General features: G+C 44.1%; 3 non-coding genes across 3 annotated transcripts; all 3 read left to right on the plus strand.

Moving 5' to 3' along the window:
- Nucleotides 1-10,380: 10,380 nt before the first annotated feature.
- trnal-uag (transfer RNA leucine (anticodon UAG)) lies at nucleotides 10,381-10,462 on the plus strand. Its single transcript has one exon. It is a non-coding gene; the product is annotated as a tRNA-Leu (tRNA).
- A 2,255-nt stretch (nucleotides 10,463-12,717) lies between these two features.
- On the plus strand, nucleotides 12,718-12,789 carry trnam-cau (transfer RNA methionine (anticodon CAU)). The gene has a single exon. It is a non-coding gene; the product is annotated as a tRNA-Met (tRNA).
- A 268-nt stretch (nucleotides 12,790-13,057) lies between these two features.
- Nucleotides 13,058-13,131, plus strand: trnal-uag (transfer RNA leucine (anticodon UAG)). The gene has a single exon. It is a non-coding gene; the product is annotated as a tRNA-Leu (tRNA).
- The last annotated feature ends 6,706 nt before the right edge of the window (nucleotides 13,132-19,837 follow it).

Genomic DNA, 19,837 nt, shown 5'->3' on the forward strand with positions numbered 1-19,837 from the left:
GCCTAAAAGAGGAGTTGCTTCCAGGGACAGTCCAAGTTCGAAGAACAGTGGCGAAGGTTGAAACAGAGCTTGTGAGTGGTTAAGACTCTGGCCTGGTTGCATGCATATCTGGAGAGGGACATTCGCCGTGCGTGCTGGTATTGTGGCATGTTGGAAGTTAGTTACTTGACATACCTCTGGAATTGTCTGTCCTGACTTCAGGTTGTCTGCGTCAGGCAGATAAGAAGAATCACGCACGGGTGTTAGTGACCACAGAATGTTATTTACTGTGTCAATTTGGACTCCTAGTCTCACCAGTATATCGCCTCCTACGTACACTGAGTGTGGAAGGTCGGGAATAACCAGAAAAGTGTGAACCAGCATTCTGTTATTCCACTTTAATGTGAGAGCACAAACACCCATGGCAGTGAGTGTTGTGGTTGGTGTAGGATCTACTGGGAAACGGAAGGTCTTTTTCACCATCCGGAGATTGGCGTTTTCTCGTGCCAGTGACTCATATAGATCTTTACTGATTGCGGATTTATCAGCCCATAAAGCTATAATCACATCATCTATCTGCGACTTTTGCAGTTCAAGACCTCCGAGCACCTGTGGACAGTACTCGTCCTGCGTGGCTGACGGTTGTAATGCACACAGGAAAGTGTCTCGTTGTGTCGCGAGCTGCGTCACCAGGTTGTCAGGGTCGGCCTGAGCGGCTGGACTGCTGTGGACAACATCATCGTGTGTTACGGTTTCGGACGGCTCGAGTGAAGTTATCTGTTGGACAGAGTTATGCTTTTCACTTTCAAGGACATAGCAGCTAAAATCTTCATTGTACGGAAAAGTAATCGTCAGAGTTTCTCGCACCTGTGCCCACACTTTCAATCGTTTGAAATCGAGTAAAGGCTCGAAACGGTTCAGAAGATCTTTTCCGACAAGCAAAGGAATGGACTCAAGCGATGACACATACACAGTGATGAATCAGAGTCATTGGTCCGATTGACAGTTGTATCAGAGATACTGCTGACAGAGTGGTGTTATTAGAGGCGTACGGGCGCACTTCCAGAGAGCAAGGTTGGAGTTTTAACTCTTTATTGCCGTGGTTTGCTGCCTTACGAAGTCTGTTAAAGAGAGATAGAGACATTAAAGTTATATCCGCGGCGTGTCGAGGAGAGCTTCATGTCTCAGCACATCTTCTAAGGTTAGTGAGATGTAAAACTTGCGTGCGACTCCCTTTTCAGAGAGGTTGCACAGAAATTGGTGTACAGGTGGTTCAACTTGTATCAGAGAGGCATCCTGGTCAGAGGAGATCTCTTTTTGATCCAGCTGTACAACCAAGACTGCGCTAGGTGGGAGAGGATCTTTCGCCTCTTCTTCTGTGCTGTTCACAGGAGTTTGTGACTCTGTTTGAGCCTGTTGTGGGTCCAGCTCAGATTCTGGAGTTGGCTCGGCTGCTTGTTCTGGCTGTGAAAGGGAATCAGCTGGCAGAGCCAGGTTCTGTGTCACAGTGGTTATGGACAGGAGATCTGACTTTGTTAACTTTCTTTTCTTTCATTTCTTGCAACAAACGTTTAATATTGTCTATTTCATCCTGGCTGAGACCAAAGGCTTCTTTTTCCTTTTCAGATCTTGTGCCTGGAGAGTCTTTGTACTTCAGACCTGCCCCAATAGATGGCTTTAAACTCAGTTTAGTTACTTTTCTTGCAGTGTGACTAAGCTTTAAAGGGCTTTACCATATCCTGACACGTACTATACAACTATGCAGAAGCCAAGTAAACAGCTGCAGATTGAAACAGGTCACTGTTCAAACAGAAGTCTTCCGAAAACCATTTTCCTGTCAATGCTCAACATACAGAGTTTATAAAGTTTCACCACCCAAGGAAGACTCAAACTCAATATGCATACCTTCTTTTGAGTTCTTCCCCTACATGGAATCCATTGTCTGGACAAGTTCAAGGGGTTTCCTTGAAGACAGGTCTATGACACAAAAGGCATTGAGTCACTATGAAAACCTACAGCTTTCAAACATTTTTCTTACAGCTGTCCTTACCGCTTTGCTTTTTCTGAACCTAATTGGCAGCTCCATGATTCATCCCAACTATTGGCAAACATGATCCTATGGAGAGCATATTTTGCACAAATGCTGATCGTGAGACAGAACAACAGACACAATCTAGTTTTAGGACTTAACACCAAAAAGACCAGACAAAATGCAAAACCTTTGGCCAGCCAAGCCGTCAGCACAGAAATCAGCAGGACTCCAACAGCTCCCATTGTTCCAGTCAGCAAACAACAACAGAGGTTTAAATCAGCTCCTCGTGGAGGTGACACAGCTGTTGCTCATCAGGTATAATTAGATTTAGAAGATTCAGGGCTCATTCAGATAATGGTGAATTAAAAATACCAAAAGTGGATTTAAATAGTAGTATTGAGGATTTTAATTTTTATATATGTAATGCTATTGTAGAAGTGGCTAGTCAAAGTATAAGGATAAAAGGTGGGAAAAAGGAAAGGAAGTTGGTACCATGGTGGACAATAGAATGTACTGCAGCTATGGAAGAAACAAAATAAAGCCTTTAAAGTATTAAAAAGAAATCATAGCCCTCGGAATTTGAATGAATTCAAAAAATTGAAAGAGAAGGTAAGAAGAACTGTTAAAAGTGATTAAAAGAATGAAAGGAATTAAAAGAGTGAATGGATATCCAATATTAAATAATGGAGAAACAACAGCAGTGAAAAATAAAGATAAGGCAGAGATGTTGAGAAAAGTGTTTGTTAGAATTCATAGTTCTGAAAATATCAGTGTAGTAGGGCGAGAAAAGACAATTCTGGAAAATAAGGAGTTATTGGAGAAAATGGTCGAATCGAATGATTTATTGAATATGTCATTTACAATAATGGAATTCAATTCAATTCAATTCATTTTTATTTATATAGCGCCAAGTTATTTTTATGTGTATGTGGTCTTTGCCTGAGTTAGTGCTTCGATTTTATTGTATTTTATGTTTTTTTGTTTCTAACCTGCCCAGGGACTGCAGATGGAAATTAGCTGCTAAGCTATAATCTGGTGCGGGTCATCTCTTTACTTTGTAATTAATGTACATTGCAAATTTTCCCTGACTAAATAAACTAAATAAAAAAAATTAAAATACAACAAATGTCATCTCAAGGCACTTAGATAATAAAGTCCAATTCAAGCCAATTGGAATTCAATTAATTGTAATCATAATTATTCATAAAATAATCCAATTCGTTCATATAGAGCCAATTCAAAAACAATTTCCTAGCTAAGGAAACCAACAGATTGCACTGAAAACTTTTTGTTTTTCGGTCCAATCTACCGTCCTGAGCGTGCCTGAGGTGACTGTGGAGAGAAACGACTCCCTTTTAACAGGAAGAAACCTCTGGCAGAACCAGACTCAGGAAGGGTGGCCATCCGCCTCCACCAGCTGGGGTTTGAGAAGACAGAAAGGGGGAGGGGCACTGTAACACCATTCAAAGGATATCTGTTGGAACAGGGAAACACGAGTTAATGACGACAATAATGTCACATGTACATAATATCATTTGAGAAATTAAACGAGAGTAAAGTGAGGAAAGGTGTGACAGATGAGGCCCCCCAGCAGTCTAGGCCTATAGCAGCTTAAAGCTGCTGTCGGCAAGTTTTCAAAATTGTGAGTCTAAAGTCCGAAAATTCGAACTGACACAACTTTCAGGTCCCTCCCCCAACCTCTAACAAGCTCCGAATCGCCCCCCAAACCCCTCCCCCTCTGTGGACGAGGTTGTGCACGTGAGTTCACACCAGTGTGAGCGCACACAAGCTGGGGCAGACTCACGCTCAGCAGCGTGTTCACAAGCTGTGATTGACAGGTAGGATTCCTCCACCCTAACTTGATTGGTTAAAAACAGCCGGGAGCGCTCGGTTTTTGCAAGCATGATTACAGGCTTCAGAGGGAGCTACAGATTTAGTTATTTTTCCTAAACAGACTATTTAATATTCTACTTCCAGAATCCCATGACAGTTCAAGCTAATATGACTAAAAAATAGTTGCCAACTGCCGCTTTAACTATGGGATGTTTCAGGATCACCTGAGCCATCCCTAAATATAAGCTTTATCAAAAAGGAAAGTTTTAAGCCTGGTCTTAAAAGGGGAAAGGGTGTCTGCTTCTTGGACATTTACTGGCAGCTTATTCCACAAGAGAGGGGCCTGATAACTGAAGGCTCTGCCTCCCATTCTACTTTTAGAAAGTCTGGGAACCTCAAGTAAACCTGCAGTTTGGGAACGAAGTGCTCTGTTAGGAAAATATCTTTAAGATATGATGGAGCTTGGTCATTAAGAGCTTTATATGTAAGAGAAGAATCTTAAATTCTATTCTGAATTTAACAGGGAGCCAATGAAGAGAAGCTAAAACTGGAGAAATATGATCTCTCCTGTTAGTTCTCATCAGAACTCTGGCTGCAGCATTTTGGATCAACTGAAGGCTTTTCAGAGAATATGTGGGACAGCCCAATAATAAAGAATTACAGTAGTCCAATTCATCCAGGATGAATTACTTAGCCAGGTTCAAGGAATCCAAAACATGGGCGCCCAGGCTTAGTTGGTTGCACAAAGGCCAAGCCTGGATGAGCAAACACGCATTCATAAAGCCAGGTGAAACCGATCCTGCATAAGAGCTGCACACGGCTTGCTTAAATAGACCCCACGATCGATCATAGATTCACTGATTCACCATGGCAACAAGGGCGGCGTATTTCTCCCCAGCGGAGCAAGAATTATTAATGGAAACCTATGAAGAGGTGAAGGAGAAAATAAAACAAAAAGGAAATACTGCCACAGTCAAAAAACAAAGGGAACAAGCGTGGCAAACCATTGCTGACCGCCTGAATGAGTAAGTAGTGCACAAATCACACTCACCACTCCACTGAAACTATCACAATTAGGCTACAATCCAAATAAAATGTTAATTAACATATCGTCACCTTCCTAAAATAATCGCCCAAGTCATTTTTTGGCATCAACTGTGTGGTCCAAAAAATGCCTAAGTCATTTATTTAATCTTAGTTTTTATGAAAAACAACAAGTGTTCTTATGTCAAGCATCCTTTGATACATACTTACTGACTGAAATTATTATTTTATGCTATAATTTAACTTTTGGGGGGAGTTTTTTGTGTTTCCTGAAAAACCTGAAAAAATGACTAATGCGATTATTTTAGGAAGGTGGTGATATTTGAAAAGATATTTGTAGCCTACTTTGATTATGAATAAGTTGAAATTGACTGCATGTGTGTGAAACTATCTAAATGCAATTCCATGCTCCTCCACTGTTCCATTGTATGTTTTTGTGTGTGTAGATTTAACATGACTGGGCCAAAACGGACATGGCAGCAAGTCAACCTGCCTCTTCCTTTGGACCCTCTGGAAGTTTGATTGGCCTTAAGTTGGTGTTCTGGCCGGCACCCCAGTGTGAACTTTGTGTTAACCCCTGAACTAACGCCTGATATAATTTAGCCCAGTGTCTTCACTACACTTGAACTTCATAGAAGATTACGCGCTGTTGCCCTGTTTGTCCCTGCAAGGCGCCTGTCTCACAGTGCCTCGCGCGGCTCAATCAGTAGTAGTTCAGTGAGTCGAGTTCAGTTGAGTTTAGGCCTTTCCCATGTCAAGTAACGTAGCCGGTAGCTAGCTATAACTTTACCGTAGCTAGTTCATCTTTGCAGTCCAGTCATGGTGTCGGGCTCGGATACGGTATACGGTTTGATGGAGCTGGGCGAAAACAACACCTGGATGTATGGAGCCATTTCGTTTACAACGCGAAGGACAACAAAACAACCTGCATGATAATGATTGATCATGCCGCCGTGTGTGGAGAAGTTCTATTATGTACAGTGTTGACTAAAATGACTAAAATTTGACTAAGACTAAAATTGATTTTTGACAATGTGAGTAAGACTAAGACTAAATTAAAGAAAGCTGAAGAAATTAACACTGCTCTGTGCACAAAAGCTTGGCACATTCTTCGAGCCGGAATTGAACCAGCGACCTAAGGATAACTGTTGTTGGGCACCTACAGTCCTCCTCTCTACCAACTGAGCTATCGAAGGGAGCAAAGCCCACATCCTTTTCATGAATCCTGTATGAATGCATGTAACCAGACTTAAGATGCGTATCATGGGACACCTGCAGTTCTCTGCTGTACCAAATGAGTTATGGAAGGGAGCCAGGGGCTTGGGCCTGTTTATCAGTTAAATAAACACAAAAAGTGATGACAAACCATCAGTTTCAGATGCGTTTCAGATCAAATCAGCCTCAGTTTCTATCATGCATTTAGTCGTTACAACAACATATCTGGCATCTATCTGGGAAAGTCTCCACATCGTCCAACACAGATGTTGATCCTCAATATACCCTCACATTGTCCAGCGCAAAAGTCCAGCCTTTTTGTTTGGTTCTTTTTTGTCAGGTCTATCCATCCATTCTTTTGGCACACGATTTTCATCTTCTGTTGTTAGGATGTTTATACTTTGGGTGTGGCGGTGTGCGAAAACCCTCCCTTTAGAAGAGCTAAAAAACACAGAACATATGCGGCCTTGGCGACTCATTAAAAAGGCACTATTTCTCATTGGGACCCGTTTCATACTTTGACCCCTTTTATGCTCTTTAAAGGGGCAGACCTTCTGCATTTGTGCTGTTTGATTCTTTCAGACCTTTGATACGGGACAGAGGCCTGTAGACAAAAAATTTTATTTAAAAAGTTTAAGAAATGTAAGTGGGATCTTTTTTCAGCGATGCAAACAATTTCGGTCGGGGGGTTGCCATGACCCCGATTCGAACCGGGGTTGCTGCAACCAGAACGCAGGGTACTGACCACTATACGATCACGGCTGGATGTGGGTTTTTGTTGTGTGTGGCTTTGATGTGATCCGAAACACCTTCGTATCCCAAGGATAGCATATGTAGCTCTGCAGCATGTGTTTTTGTGTTTGGAGCAAAATCATTGACAGCAGAGATAAAGAGGAAGATGAGCTTTCCTTAAGGTGTGGGGTCAGCGACATGTGTTGCAAGACAACACACTGTGAGGTATCTTTGGGGCGTAAGTGAGCTGGGATACCCAGGGAGTAGAAGGTTTAAAGCGAGAGACTACAACCAGCATGCCAAGCTAGCCAGGAGTTGAACCACAGATTCTATAATAGGACAGATACGCCACTCACGGTGCATTTCCGGTTTCCAACGAGGCGATTTTGGTTGCAGTTCCACCCTCTTTCCACATGGGGCGCTCAATTTTGGAGACCAGAATGAATGGAGTCCTATGGAGCTAAACGCCCTATCGTGCCCTTATTTCAAGATATAATTTTTTCTCTAGTAATTCGAATGTTGTTTTCGAAAGAGGGTGTTTAGAAAATACCCATGGCTGAGTTTTAGATTTTTAGAGCCACTCATTTGCTTAAAAAAAGGATTTGAAGTGTATATGACGTCATACATAGCTGGTCGACCAGCTGTCATTAGCACAATGCTAGCGTGTTGTGGACAACAAGAAGCCAACCTGTAAGAAATCAAAGGGATATATGTACTCGTTCAGTAGATTTTTGACTTGAAACCCATGTTGAGCTCTCAGAAACTACATTCAAATCTGAGCGCTCTTGAGGAGACTTATGTGAAACTGACCATTTTTAGCATCTAGCTCCATTGGGCCCCATTCATTCGGGTCTCCACAGGCGCCCCCAGTGGAATTCTGGTGGAACTGCAGCCAAAAAGCCGGTACAATGGGGCTTAATAAAGAGTGGCAAGGCTGTTCGTTATAATGGCTGTGGTTGAACCTAGAATCTTCTGATAAGTAGTCAGACGCATTATCCATTGCGCCACTAGCCCTTAGCAAATGCGATAGAGAGTGGTACAGTCTTTCGCAAAACAGCATATTCCAAAAGCTTTGAAAAGATTGACGGAGTTGGCCAAAAGAGCCTCTGTGCACAAAAGCTTGGCACATCCTTCGAGCCGGAATTGAACTAGCTCTATCAACTGAGCTATCGAAGGGAGCAAAGCCAAAAGTCCAGCCTTTTTGTTTTGGTTCTTTTTAGTCAGGTCTATCCATCCATTCTTTTGGCACACGATTTTCATCTTCTGTTGTTTGGTTGTTTATACTTTGGGCGTGGCGGTGTGCGAAAACCCTCCCTTTAGAAGAGCTGAAAAACACATAGCATATGGCGACTCATTAAAAAGGCACTATTTCTCATTGGGGCCTGTTTGATACTTTGACCCCTTTTATGCTCTTTAAATGGGCAGACCTTCTGCATTTGTGCTGTTTGATTCTTTCAGACCTTTGATAAGGGACAGAGGCCTGTAGACAATTTTTTTTTTTTTTTAAAGTTGAAGTTGAAAGTGGGATCTTTTTTCAGCGATGCAAACAATTTCGGTCGGGGGGTTGCCGTGACCCGGATTTGAAACGGGGTTGCTGCGGCTACAACGCAGAGTACTAACCACTATACGATCGATCTATCTATCTATCTATCTGTCTATTGACATTTTAAATTAAAAGCTTACTACTATACTATAAAGTTAAATTATAGTTTGGTCACAGAACGTGACATCATAATAACACTATTTTATTTAATCTATGGTATATTATTTTTAGCTGTTTAGCTACATTAATACGACGTTTGTTCTAATGGAAGCATATATAAGAAACAATATAACTTGATACTTACTGTAAGTCGGCAGAGACAACGACTCGATGAAATATCCCTCTTCTGTAACGGCTAACTTTTATAATCCTCTAACCTAACGAAAACAAAATCATTAATTTGTTTTTTTGTTGGCTTTGTTGGAGGAGGGGGAGCGGTAGGGGAGGGGAGGTTAATTCAGAGTCAGGGCTTCACCTTTATTGGCCAATTTCCATTGTCAGCTCGGGCGTTGCTAGGCTCGTATATCATCACGGTGATTGGCTGAGTTCCATTGTGAGCTCGGGCTTTGATAGGCTCGGTTCATTGTGAGTCGTTGCGACATTGGCTAAACCGTTCAATGTGAGAATGGAGAAGGGTGAAGCCTATTGGAGGGGAGATGCAGACTAACGTGAGCGAGGTAGCGCCAACGAGGCCTATAAATTTATAAACATGCATGTATTGTCAGCCTAGGCTCACTTTCACACACCCACTCATTGGTCCTGCAGACTTTGCTAAAGGTATGTGATGCCCACTTGCCCAGCTCACATGGATTGCATGGCAATCAAATAAGTGGATGGTAGGAAATAAGATCTTCTAATCTGTAGAACGGAACGGAAAAACCGAAGAAAAATGTGTCTGACTTGACAAGTTTAAGTAGATAATAAAGGAAGCAGAAACTGAAAGGCGACAATTATTTGATTGCAAGGCATCTCTAAAAGAGCAATGTTTGAATCCCCATAACTTGGGTTTGACACAAGGCGACAAAGATCTGATTGCAATGCTTTTCAAAAAGAGAGATGGTTCGAAGACCCATAACTTGTGTTTGACACTTTCCACACTTTGTAGTGAGTGAGCTTCCGAGTGGGCTTTCTGCAGCTCCAACAGAGAGCAATCAGAGCCACCTGTGCCCAGCAAGTTTCCAGCTGTAACTGAGGTGAAGTGCTATAAAAATCACATCAAAACAACTGCCCCGTGTGAGGGTCCCTTGTAGTTGGATCAAAGATATGTTTGGTAGTGTGACCGAGTTGTCTAAGGAGCTGGATTTAGTTTCCACTCTCTGTGGAGGCGTGGGTTCAAATCCCACCACTGCCAATGTGGCTGCTTTCTTGGTGGCAGTTTCACAATCAAAAGTACAAATCAGTTTTTAAAAAAAAGTCGCCATGAAGAAGATGGAACTCACAGGAAATCAGACACATGTGCTGGTCCTTTGGGGATGTAACCCATATATAAAGTCCACTTCCATCCTCTGAAGATGCCATTGAAAGTACTGCGGTGATTGCTAATGTTGTGATGGTAACTTGGAGGTTCCTAGATTTCCAAAACCTTAACATGGAAGCTGAGTTGCACGGCGCTTGTTCCGAGGTGCTTTAAATCCTCAAATGTATCTCCCAACACAATTTCCTGTCTTACGCCTACAGACTGAAATGCAAAAGCAGAGTGGCGCAGTGGAAGCGTGCTGGGCCCATAACCCAGAGGTCGATCATCTTGTTGAGTTCCACCAGTTTATACTATTCTCTTGCTATGCTCTCTTCTGTAAAGATTTCATGGCGTTAGATGAAGAGCACAAGAAATATCTATGGGTGTTGCACAGTGGCAAGACTACAACTGGTACTCATCAGTTGTTATTCTGAGTTAGAAAAGTTTCATCTTACAGGGTCTACTGACAACTGTTGATTACAATCCTTCAGTTCAGTCCAACTTTTAAAGGTGACGGTCCCTTGTAGTTGGCTCAATGGTATCTTTGGTAGTGTGGCCGAGTGGTCTAAGGCGCTGGATTTAGGCTCCAGTCTCTATGGAGGCTTGGGTTCAAATCCCACCACTGCCAATGTGGCTGCTTTCTTGGTGGCAGTTTCACAATCAAAAGTACAAATCAGTTTTAAAAAAAACATCGCCATGAAGAAGATGGAACTCACAGGAAATCAGACACATGTGCTGGTCCTTTGGGGATGTAACCCATATATAAAGTCCACTTCCATCCTCTGAAGACGCCATTGAAAGTACTGCGGTGACTGCTAATGTTGTGATGGTAACTTGGAGGTTCCCAGATTTCCAAAACCTTAACATGGAAGCTGGTGTAACCCGGTTGACAAATGCATATTAAAAAGGTACAATAAATGGTTGACAAAAAGCATAAATAGTAAAATGGGATTATAAATAGTGAGAACTCTGATGAAACAATTCATGAATGATGGGTTGTTCTTGTTAAAAACATGATTTACATGTATTTGATATAGCAGTACTTTTACTGTGACAGTTAAGTTTTGGTGCTTTTATTTTGACATGCTATTTTGCAAGCATTCGGCTTTTCGCGGAGCCGTTCAGTTTTCGAGTTGAGGAGAGCCAGAAAGTTGGAGACTTTCATTTTCCTCGGAGCTAGAAACAATTAAAAAAAAAAGTATTTCTAAGTAGGGCTGCACGGTGGTGTGGTGGTTAGCACCGTCCCCTCACAGCAAGAAGGTTCCAGGTTCAACACCCAGCTGGGGCCTTTCTGTGTGGAGTTTGCATGTTCTCCCCGTGTATGCGTGGGTTCTCCGGCTTCCTCCCACTGTCCAACAAATCATGCATGTTAGGTTGATTGGCATCTCTAAATTGTCCTTAGGAGTGAGTATGAGCGTGCATGGTTGTTTGTCTCGTATGTCTCTATGTGGCCCTGCGATGGACTGGCGGCCTGTCCAGGGTGTACCCCGCCTCTCGCCCATTGACTGCTGGGATAGGCTCCAGCCCACCCGCGACCCGATCGACGGATTCAGCGGTATAGATAATGGATGGATGGAGTATTTCTAAGTTTGTTTATGAAGCTTAAGTTCCTTTTGGAGTACTGAGCGATCAGCTCTGTAAATGCTGTATGTGACCAGAAGCTTCGTTTCGTCGAGTCTTTCTTCCGTTGAATCGTCTCGGTAAGACAACTTGTCTATTACTGTTGTAACCTAAGTCTTATATTGTTTATCATTGGTAAATACTTCGGTGAAACCTCAGAATTGTATTTTGTTTTGTTAATACTTGTTGTGTTAATTGTGAAAGTGGTATATTTTGGTTGAAAACAGTAAGCTTAAAGCTCGGAATGAGCTGACTGTATTTCACATGCTGTGATCACGCACCCAGCGCGTGCAAGGTGAGAGGACTGAACGTGTCCTCATGATAACCACTGTACTCGGTAATGTTTGTGTATAATTGCAAGGTTACCGTGATTTCAGTACAAAATGTTGTTTATTTCATAGTATTTATCCTGTTACTTGATAATGGTTATTTAACTGAATGGTATGCAATGCTTTTCAGTGTAAACAAAGTGTATGCAGTTAGCATAGCTTTTCTTTTGAGGAGATTGATTTAAATGTTGCACAACTACTTTAAGTTTAAACTGATTGATGATATTTGATAGGAATTGAACTTTGTCCTATATGTGTAGCTTAACTAAGGGTATGGTTACACAGGTCAAGTTTTTGAGCTAGATCTGGATTCCACTGAGGATTCGTGGACTGCATTACATGGCGAGCCAACCACCCATTCGAGTGTGATCCTGTTGTATGTCATTGCACATGGCATATCTGGTAGGATTGTGGCCTGCTTGTGTCACATCACTGACTATGACTGACTTGACTTATTGACTTGAATTAACACTTTGCGAACTGAACCAAGATTTAACGTCTTGAACTGATCTGCTTGAAAGGAACTCTTTTCTTTTTTGGAACAACAACTTAAAGGAACTTTACTTTTCCATTTGGAGGATTTAAAGGACTATTACTCAACTTTTGAAGGACAATTCATTTTTATTTTATTTTAAAAGGGTCAAATCTTTTATTTTGGCAATTGTAAATACCTCTAACTTTTCAATTCATTACTAAAGAAAGAAAAACTTATATCCTTGTGTGGTGTTCTTTTAATTGCACTGTCTTTTCCTACTCTCCCCAGAGCCTAGTGTCTCTTATTCTCTAGTCTATTGAACTGAGCCTATCATTGACGTGTACATACTCAGTAGTGGGTTACACGGTGTTGCACAGCGCTTGTTCCGAGGTGCTTTAAATCCTCAAATGTATCATCCAACACAATTTCCTGTCTTACGTCTACAGACTGAAATGCAAAAGCAGAGTGGCGCAGCGGAAGCGTGCTGGGCCCATAACCCAGAGGTCGATGGATCGAAACCATCCTCTGCTAGTCGATCATCTTGTTGAGTTCCACCAGTTTATACTCTTCTCTTGCTATGCTCTCTTCTGTAAAGATTTCATGGCGTTAGATGAAGAGCACAAGAAATATCTATGGGTGTTGCACAGTGGCAAGACTACAACTGGTACTCATCAGTTGTTATTCTGAGTAAGAAAAGTTTCATCTTACAGGGTCCACTGACAACTGTTGCTTACAATCCTTCAGTTCAGTCCGTCTTTTAAAGGTGACGCTCCCTTGTAGTTGGCTCAAAGATATCTTGGGTAGTGTGGCCGAGTGGTCTAAGGCGCTGGATTTAGGCTCCAGTCTCTCTGGGTTCAAATCCCACCACTGCCAATGTGGCTGCTTTCTTGGTGGCAGTTTCACAATCAAAAGTACATTTCAGTTAAAAAAAATACATCGCTTTGAAGAAGATTGGAACTCACAGGAAATCATACACATGTTCCGGTCCTTTGAGGAGGCAACCCATATGTCAAGTCCACTTCCACTTTCATCCTCTGATAAGGTTCAAACATGAATCCCAAATCTTTTTAGGTGCCCCTTTCAGTCTTAATGTGTGACAACAGAAATAAAGCTCATTTTACCCAGTCTAACTTGTTACTGACATTTTGAGGAACTTCAGTTTCTTCTACTGCCAGAGATAAAGGGGACCTTGGTCAGAAATCATTTTTATATGTGGAACTACAGAGAGTCCTTAATAAAGCTTATACGTTAATGTCACACAAAACTAAAGAGTCCCTTCAGGGTCACAGAAGAAACAGTGAAACAGCTCATGCAAAAAAAATGGATGTTACCACTGTGACATTGGCAGCTGGCTGGCAAGCTATCTTTTCCAAGGCTCATGTTTGTTTTTGGCCGATACTCTTTGGGGTTTTGTAAATGCAGGTCATGGATATGGCTGAGGACAGCGAGATGCTATGCGTGGTCAGTCAGTAGGTCTAACATTTGTGCACTATGACTCAGAGGGCAAACCATTAATACTGCACTGTTTAAAGCCTTAATGCAATGAATCCTAAGAAAATCATACCAGTGGAGATGTAATGTTGGGGATTCCCAAAACCTGCCCAGTGCTCTCGGCCGCTCGGCCATTCTGACCGCTTAAAGGGAAATTTAGTGATACTGTCGGCGGGCCCAGGCATCATTCTTGCGAATAGAATAGAATAGAATAGAATAATTCTTTATTTATCCCCCAATGGGGGAAATTCAAATTCGTCAAGTTGCTCAATTTTTTTTAAAATATTTACAATGATTGAATTAACAACAATAAAACAACAATAATAATTCTACTACGAACTAAATAATAATAAATGCCTAAATGTCAAAATAAACAAATAAATAAAAATCAATCAATCAATTTGAGAAGAACTCAGCAGTCACTGTTATAAAGCCTTATGGCTGTGGGAACGAAGGACCTTCTGAACCTCTCAGTCCTGCAGCGCAGAGAGATGAGCCTCTCACTGCAGCTGCTAATCCATGATGTCAGGGAGGGGGCCACACCTACACCAAGCAGCTTGTCTTTCAGTATGGGAGGCTGTATGGTGTTGAAGGCACTGGAGAAGTCAAAGAACATGACTCTCACATATGAACCAGGCACATCCAGATAAGCATATGCCCGATGCAACATGTACAGAATCGCGTCTTCCACTCCTATGTGTTTCTGGTAGGCAAACTGGAGGGGGTCAAGAGCCTCAGCAACCTGCAATCTCATGCGACGAACAAGGAGTCTCTCCAAGGTCTTCATGATATGAGATGTCAAAGCCACCGGTCTGTAGTCATTCAGCTCCACCGGTTGCCCTATGAGACAAGAAGTTTTCCACAGCACCGGGACTTTTTCCATCTGAATGCTCATATTAAAGAGCCTCTGAAGAGGGACTGCTAGTTGACCAGCACAGTCCCTCAGAAGCCTTGGACAGACTCCATCTGGGCCTGAAGCCCTCCCTGACTTAAGTCTCCTGAGCTCAGCACCAACCTCCTCTATAGTTAGACACAGAGGTTGTAGCGGAGGGATGACGACAGGAGTGATGGTGCTATCAACCATAGAGTTGGGGGTCGGGGTGCAGCTGGACAGAGGAGGGCTAGTGGTGGGAGTTGCTGCAGAGGTGGAGGAGCAGCTGGACCGAGGAGGCCAGGCGGTGGAAGCTGCCGCAGAGGTGGATGTGCAGCTGGGCTCTGGATGCCTGGTGGTGGAAGCTGCCGCAGAGGTGGAGGTGCAGCTGGGCTGATGAGGCCAGGCGGTGGAAGTTGCTGCAGAGGTGGAGGTACAGCTGGGCTCAGGATGCCTGGTGGTGGAAGTTGCCACACAGGTGGAGGTGTAGCTTGGCTCAGGAGACCAGGCGGTGGAAGTTGCTGCAGAGGTGGAAGTGCAGCTGGGCTCAGGATGCCTGGTGGTGGAAGCTGCCACACAGGTGGAGGTGTAGCTTGGCTCAGGAGACCAGGCGGGGGAAGTTGCTGCAGAGGTGGAGGTACAGCTGGACAGAAGAAGCTTGTTGGTGACAGCAGAGGTAGAGGTGCAGTCAGGCGGAGGAGGAGGCTTGGCGATGCAGGTTGCCATTGAGGTGGAACTACAGCAGGGCAGTGGAAGCAGTATAGAGGAAGCAGCTGTAGTGGTGGGGGTGGAGGGAGCAGCAGCAGAGGAGGGAAAAGCCACACTGTCAAACCTGTTGTAATATTGGTTGAAAGTGCTGGCTCTGTCCACATCACCTTCTACAGACTGAGAGTTCTTCAGTCTGTATCCAGTGATGGTCCTCATGCTTCTCCACACCTCCTTGGTGTTATTGTTCTCCAGCTGTCTCTCTACCTTTTTCTTGTACTCCACCTTAGCTCAACGTAATGTCTTTTTAAGCTCCTGTTGTACACTCCTCCGCCTTTCTCTATACCCATTCTGGAACGCCCTCTTTTTCTGGTTCAGGAGGTCTTTGATGTCACTGGTGATCCATGGTTTGTTATTTGGATAGCACCTTACAGTCCTGACTGGAATCACAGTGTCCCTACAGAAGTTAATGTAGTCTGTGATGGTGCTGAGCCTCCTGTCCATGTCAATGTCCATTTCATCTTCCTCCAGCAGTACAGCCCAGTCTGTGACATCAAATCAGTCTCTCAATGCATCACTCGCCTCTGGTGACCACTTCCTGAAAGATCTGGTAGTAACAGGAAGTCTTTGTACACACGGTTTGTATGTGGGTTGTAGATAGACCATGCTGTGATCAGATCTACCCAGTGCTGGAAGAGACACTGCCCTGTAACAGTGCGTTCACACCAAACGCGATGCGAATATTCGCACTGCCTTCATCGCGCGATCGTTGCCGCAGGTGTAAATTAAATTCCATCGCCTCAAACGCCTCTTTCGCGCGAGTAAAAAAAAAGCGGGCTATTTGGCGCCATTCCCTCCATTTCATTGTCTCATCAACCATGGCTGATATATGTACTATCGCGTACTTGTACCTGCGGTGGAAGTCCGAGAAACGCACACGCCGTCGTGTCTGGGTCAGTGACATCCTCCGGAGGCGCACTCAGCACGGAGAATTTCACCACCTTCTCCAGGAGTTGCGTCTGGATGACGGCCGCTTCCAGCGGTATTTCAGGCTCACCAGGACCCAGTTTGATGACCTGCTGGGGAGGATCGGTGCCGTGATCTCTCGGCAGGACACCAACTACAGGCGCTCCATTTCAGCTGCGGAGCGCCTGTCCATCTGTCTCCGGTGAGTGGCAGATAAATCAATTAAAAAGATCTATTTAAAACATCACTATCTAGTACTCATGTCGCCTGAATTAATGTAGCCTACCTACTTTACTACAGTGGCATTTTACTTTTACTTAAATACAACTATTTCTTAAATTATATTTTACTCATCAACTAAAATAGCCTACAGAAAATAAATGAATAATTTACCATTGAGTAGCTGGTGAATTTGACTAATGTTCGTATTTTGAAAAGTCAATAAAACCACTGCTATAGTTTTGAACAACTCAGCTAAATGAATTATTTTCTGTGCTGCAGATATCTAGCTACTGGGGACTCCTTCAGGACCATCGCCAACAGCTTCAGGGTCGGGGTCTCCACCGTCTCCTCTGTTGTCAGCGATGTGGTCACTGCCATTTGGGACTGCCTTGTGGAGGAGTTCATGGCTGTGCCCACCACGGAGGAGTGGAGGTCCATCGCAGGGAGTTTTGAGGAGCGGTGGAATTTTCCTCTCTGCTGTGGAGCGCTGGATGGGAAGCACGTTGTGCTGAAAGCCCCTGCAAACAGCGGATCCCAGTTCTACAACTACAAGGGAACATTCTCTCTGGTTCTCTTGGCAGTTGTAGATGCCCGTTATTGTTTTCGGGTGGTTGATTCGGGGGCTATGGGAGGAGCAGCGACGGAGGGATTCTGGCCAACTCAGCTTTTGGTCAAGCGCTTCAGTCTGGCACTCTCCAACTGCCTGCTGACCTGCCGCTACCAGGAGCTGAGCACCGCGGACCACAGCCACACGTGTTCGTCGGTGATGAGGCATTTCCACTCCGGAAAAACCTCATGAGGCCCTTCCCTGGACGTGTGCTGCCAAAAGAGAGAAGGGCGTTTAATTACCGTCTGTCCAGAGCTCGGCTGGTGGTGGAGTGTGCCTTTGGCATCCTTTCCTCACAATGGAGGATGTACAGGCGTGCCATCGAGGTCCAACCTGAAGTTGCGGAGAAGTGTGTGAAGGCGACCTGTGTTCTCCACAACTTTATGAGGAGTACCAACCAGACAGCTGCAGGGAGGAGCATCCCAGCTGGTGAAGTGGAGCCACTGCCAGGTCTGGGAAGACTTGCTGCCAACAACGCGGGAAGAGAGGCCGTCAGGGTGAGGGAGACCTTCACATCCTTCTTCTCTGCAGAGGGAGCTGTCCCATGGCAAGACACCGTGTAGTGCACCCCCAAAACGGCTCTTTTAAGAGCCACCCACACATTACTGCAGGGCAAATATTCTTTAATATGAGCACCAAAATAAATATATACCTGTGTCTGTGTCATTAATCCATATTTATACCACAGAGAACATTTGTGTCTGTTTTTATTTTACAGTATTATTGTGTTGTAACATCTTTAATTGGGCATGTCTACATTGTATTACAACACAATAATATTACATAATAACATAAAACCACTGCTAACATACAAACATAATAACAAATGACTACTAAATGGAAAAAGACCAACAGTCATTTTAAATTCAAAAAAATGTTTTATTGGGAAAATGTGTGTGTGTGTGTCAGTGTGTGTATATACGAGAGAGAGGGAGAGAGAGGGGGAGAGAGAGAGAGCGAGCCTGGTTCCTTCACTGCAGAGATTATCGCCCCAGCAGCCTACTCAACAGGTTCCAAATTTAACGAAACAGAAGTGGATTCAAAAACCAATTTATACATCTGAAATTTAAGAATTTCCTTCTGCTGGGGCGGCAACCTCTGCAGTGAAGGAAGCAGGCTCCTGAGGAAGAGTTCATCCTCAGATGGGGGTGGGGGTGGTGGGGGTTGCAGAGCGCTCCTCTTGAGGACCTCCAGCAGAAGCCCCTCTATGGGGCTTTCCTGTATCCTCCTCCTGGCCCTCTTTGGTGCTGTATGAAAATTGAAATATAGGGTGATTCAATTAGATCAGATTTTTTAATAATGACAGTTTGACATGACATTATTTCTGACTGAAAATTATGAAATCAGCCAAAAACACAAAGTTATGGATCAAACATGAAAAGGCAACAAATAAAGTAGTTGTTCTCGTGAAAACATAACTGCATACTCTTGCCATTTAAAAAATGGAATCTAATTTGTCATGTGCTTACCAGTGACTGCTCTTGATGGAGCAGCAGCAGCAGGAGCAGCAGCAGCAGATGCCTCGGTGTCACTAGCATCAGAGGACTGATCAGGGATGTCTGTTAGACAAATATTAATACATCATAAAGTTAGCCATTATATTATCTAGACTTTGATTTTCCCCTAACCACAACCTAGTGACTTTTTTTAAAAAAAAAAAGGGTTATTCATCTATGTGACACTATTTCCCATATGTTTCCCTTGTGTGTGTCTTCATTGAAAACCAACCTCTCACGTCACTCTCTGCTGCTGCTGCTGCTGCTGCTGCTGCTGCTCCTGCTGCCTGGTCCTCACCTGCTGCTCCCTCATCCTGACTGTACTCTGCGGACCTCTCTTCCTCGACCCCCCGCCCCATGTTGCCGCTCGTTTCCCTTGGGGTGACGAAGGGGTCGAGAAAAGAGAGGACCGCAGAGTACCTCCACCTTTTCCCTGACCCTGCTGCCGACCCATTCTTCAATCCTGCCTCCTTCTTTCTCTCTTTTAAATAAGTGTCCCTGAGCCCCTTCCATCTCCTCCGGCATATTTCAACTGACAAGAACAATAACGTAAACAGATAAATATTCAATATACCGGACGGCGAAGGCTGCTAGTGCTAGCTAGCTGCTAGTGCTAGCTAGTGCTGCTAACTTTGTAGACAGAGAAGTATCTACAGCAGATAGCTGAAATCACAACATTTTCACAACTTACCAGGTAGACCGGTCGCCTCACTCACCCTCCTCCAGGCGAGCTCCTTCTGGTTCCTATCCCGGTAGGAGGGTGAGGTGGTGTCGTAGAGCACCGGGAGCCCACAGACGGCGACTATAAGTGTATCTTCCATTTTTCCTGGAATAGGCGGGATCCCGGGACGCAATGACGTAGTCCAGAATCTCAACGCTGATAGGCTGTCTGGCGCGAATATTTCGCCAAAGTTGGATTTTTTGAACTCGGGCGAATCGCATATTTTCACTCGCGCGACGGCCACCGCATCACCGCACCGCCTCACCGCTCCTCACCGCTCCTCACCGCTCCTCACCGCGCCGCCCCACCACGCCTCATTGCGCCGCCGGCTCGAATCCGCGTCTAATCGCGTCTTTGCATTGACTTTGTATGTAATCGACCGCGTTTGGTGTGAACGCACCGTAAGCCTTCTTCACGTTAGCATAGAACAGATCTAATGTCTTTTCTCCACGTGTTGGACAGTCCACAAACTGTACAAAGCCAGTCAGGCAGGAGGATAG

Source organism: Odontesthes bonariensis, chromosome 8, assembly GCF_027942865.1.
Source record: "Odontesthes bonariensis isolate fOdoBon6 chromosome 8, fOdoBon6.hap1, whole genome shotgun sequence".
In the NCBI taxonomy this organism is placed as follows: Eukaryota; Metazoa; Chordata; class Actinopteri; order Atheriniformes; family Atherinopsidae; genus Odontesthes; species Odontesthes bonariensis.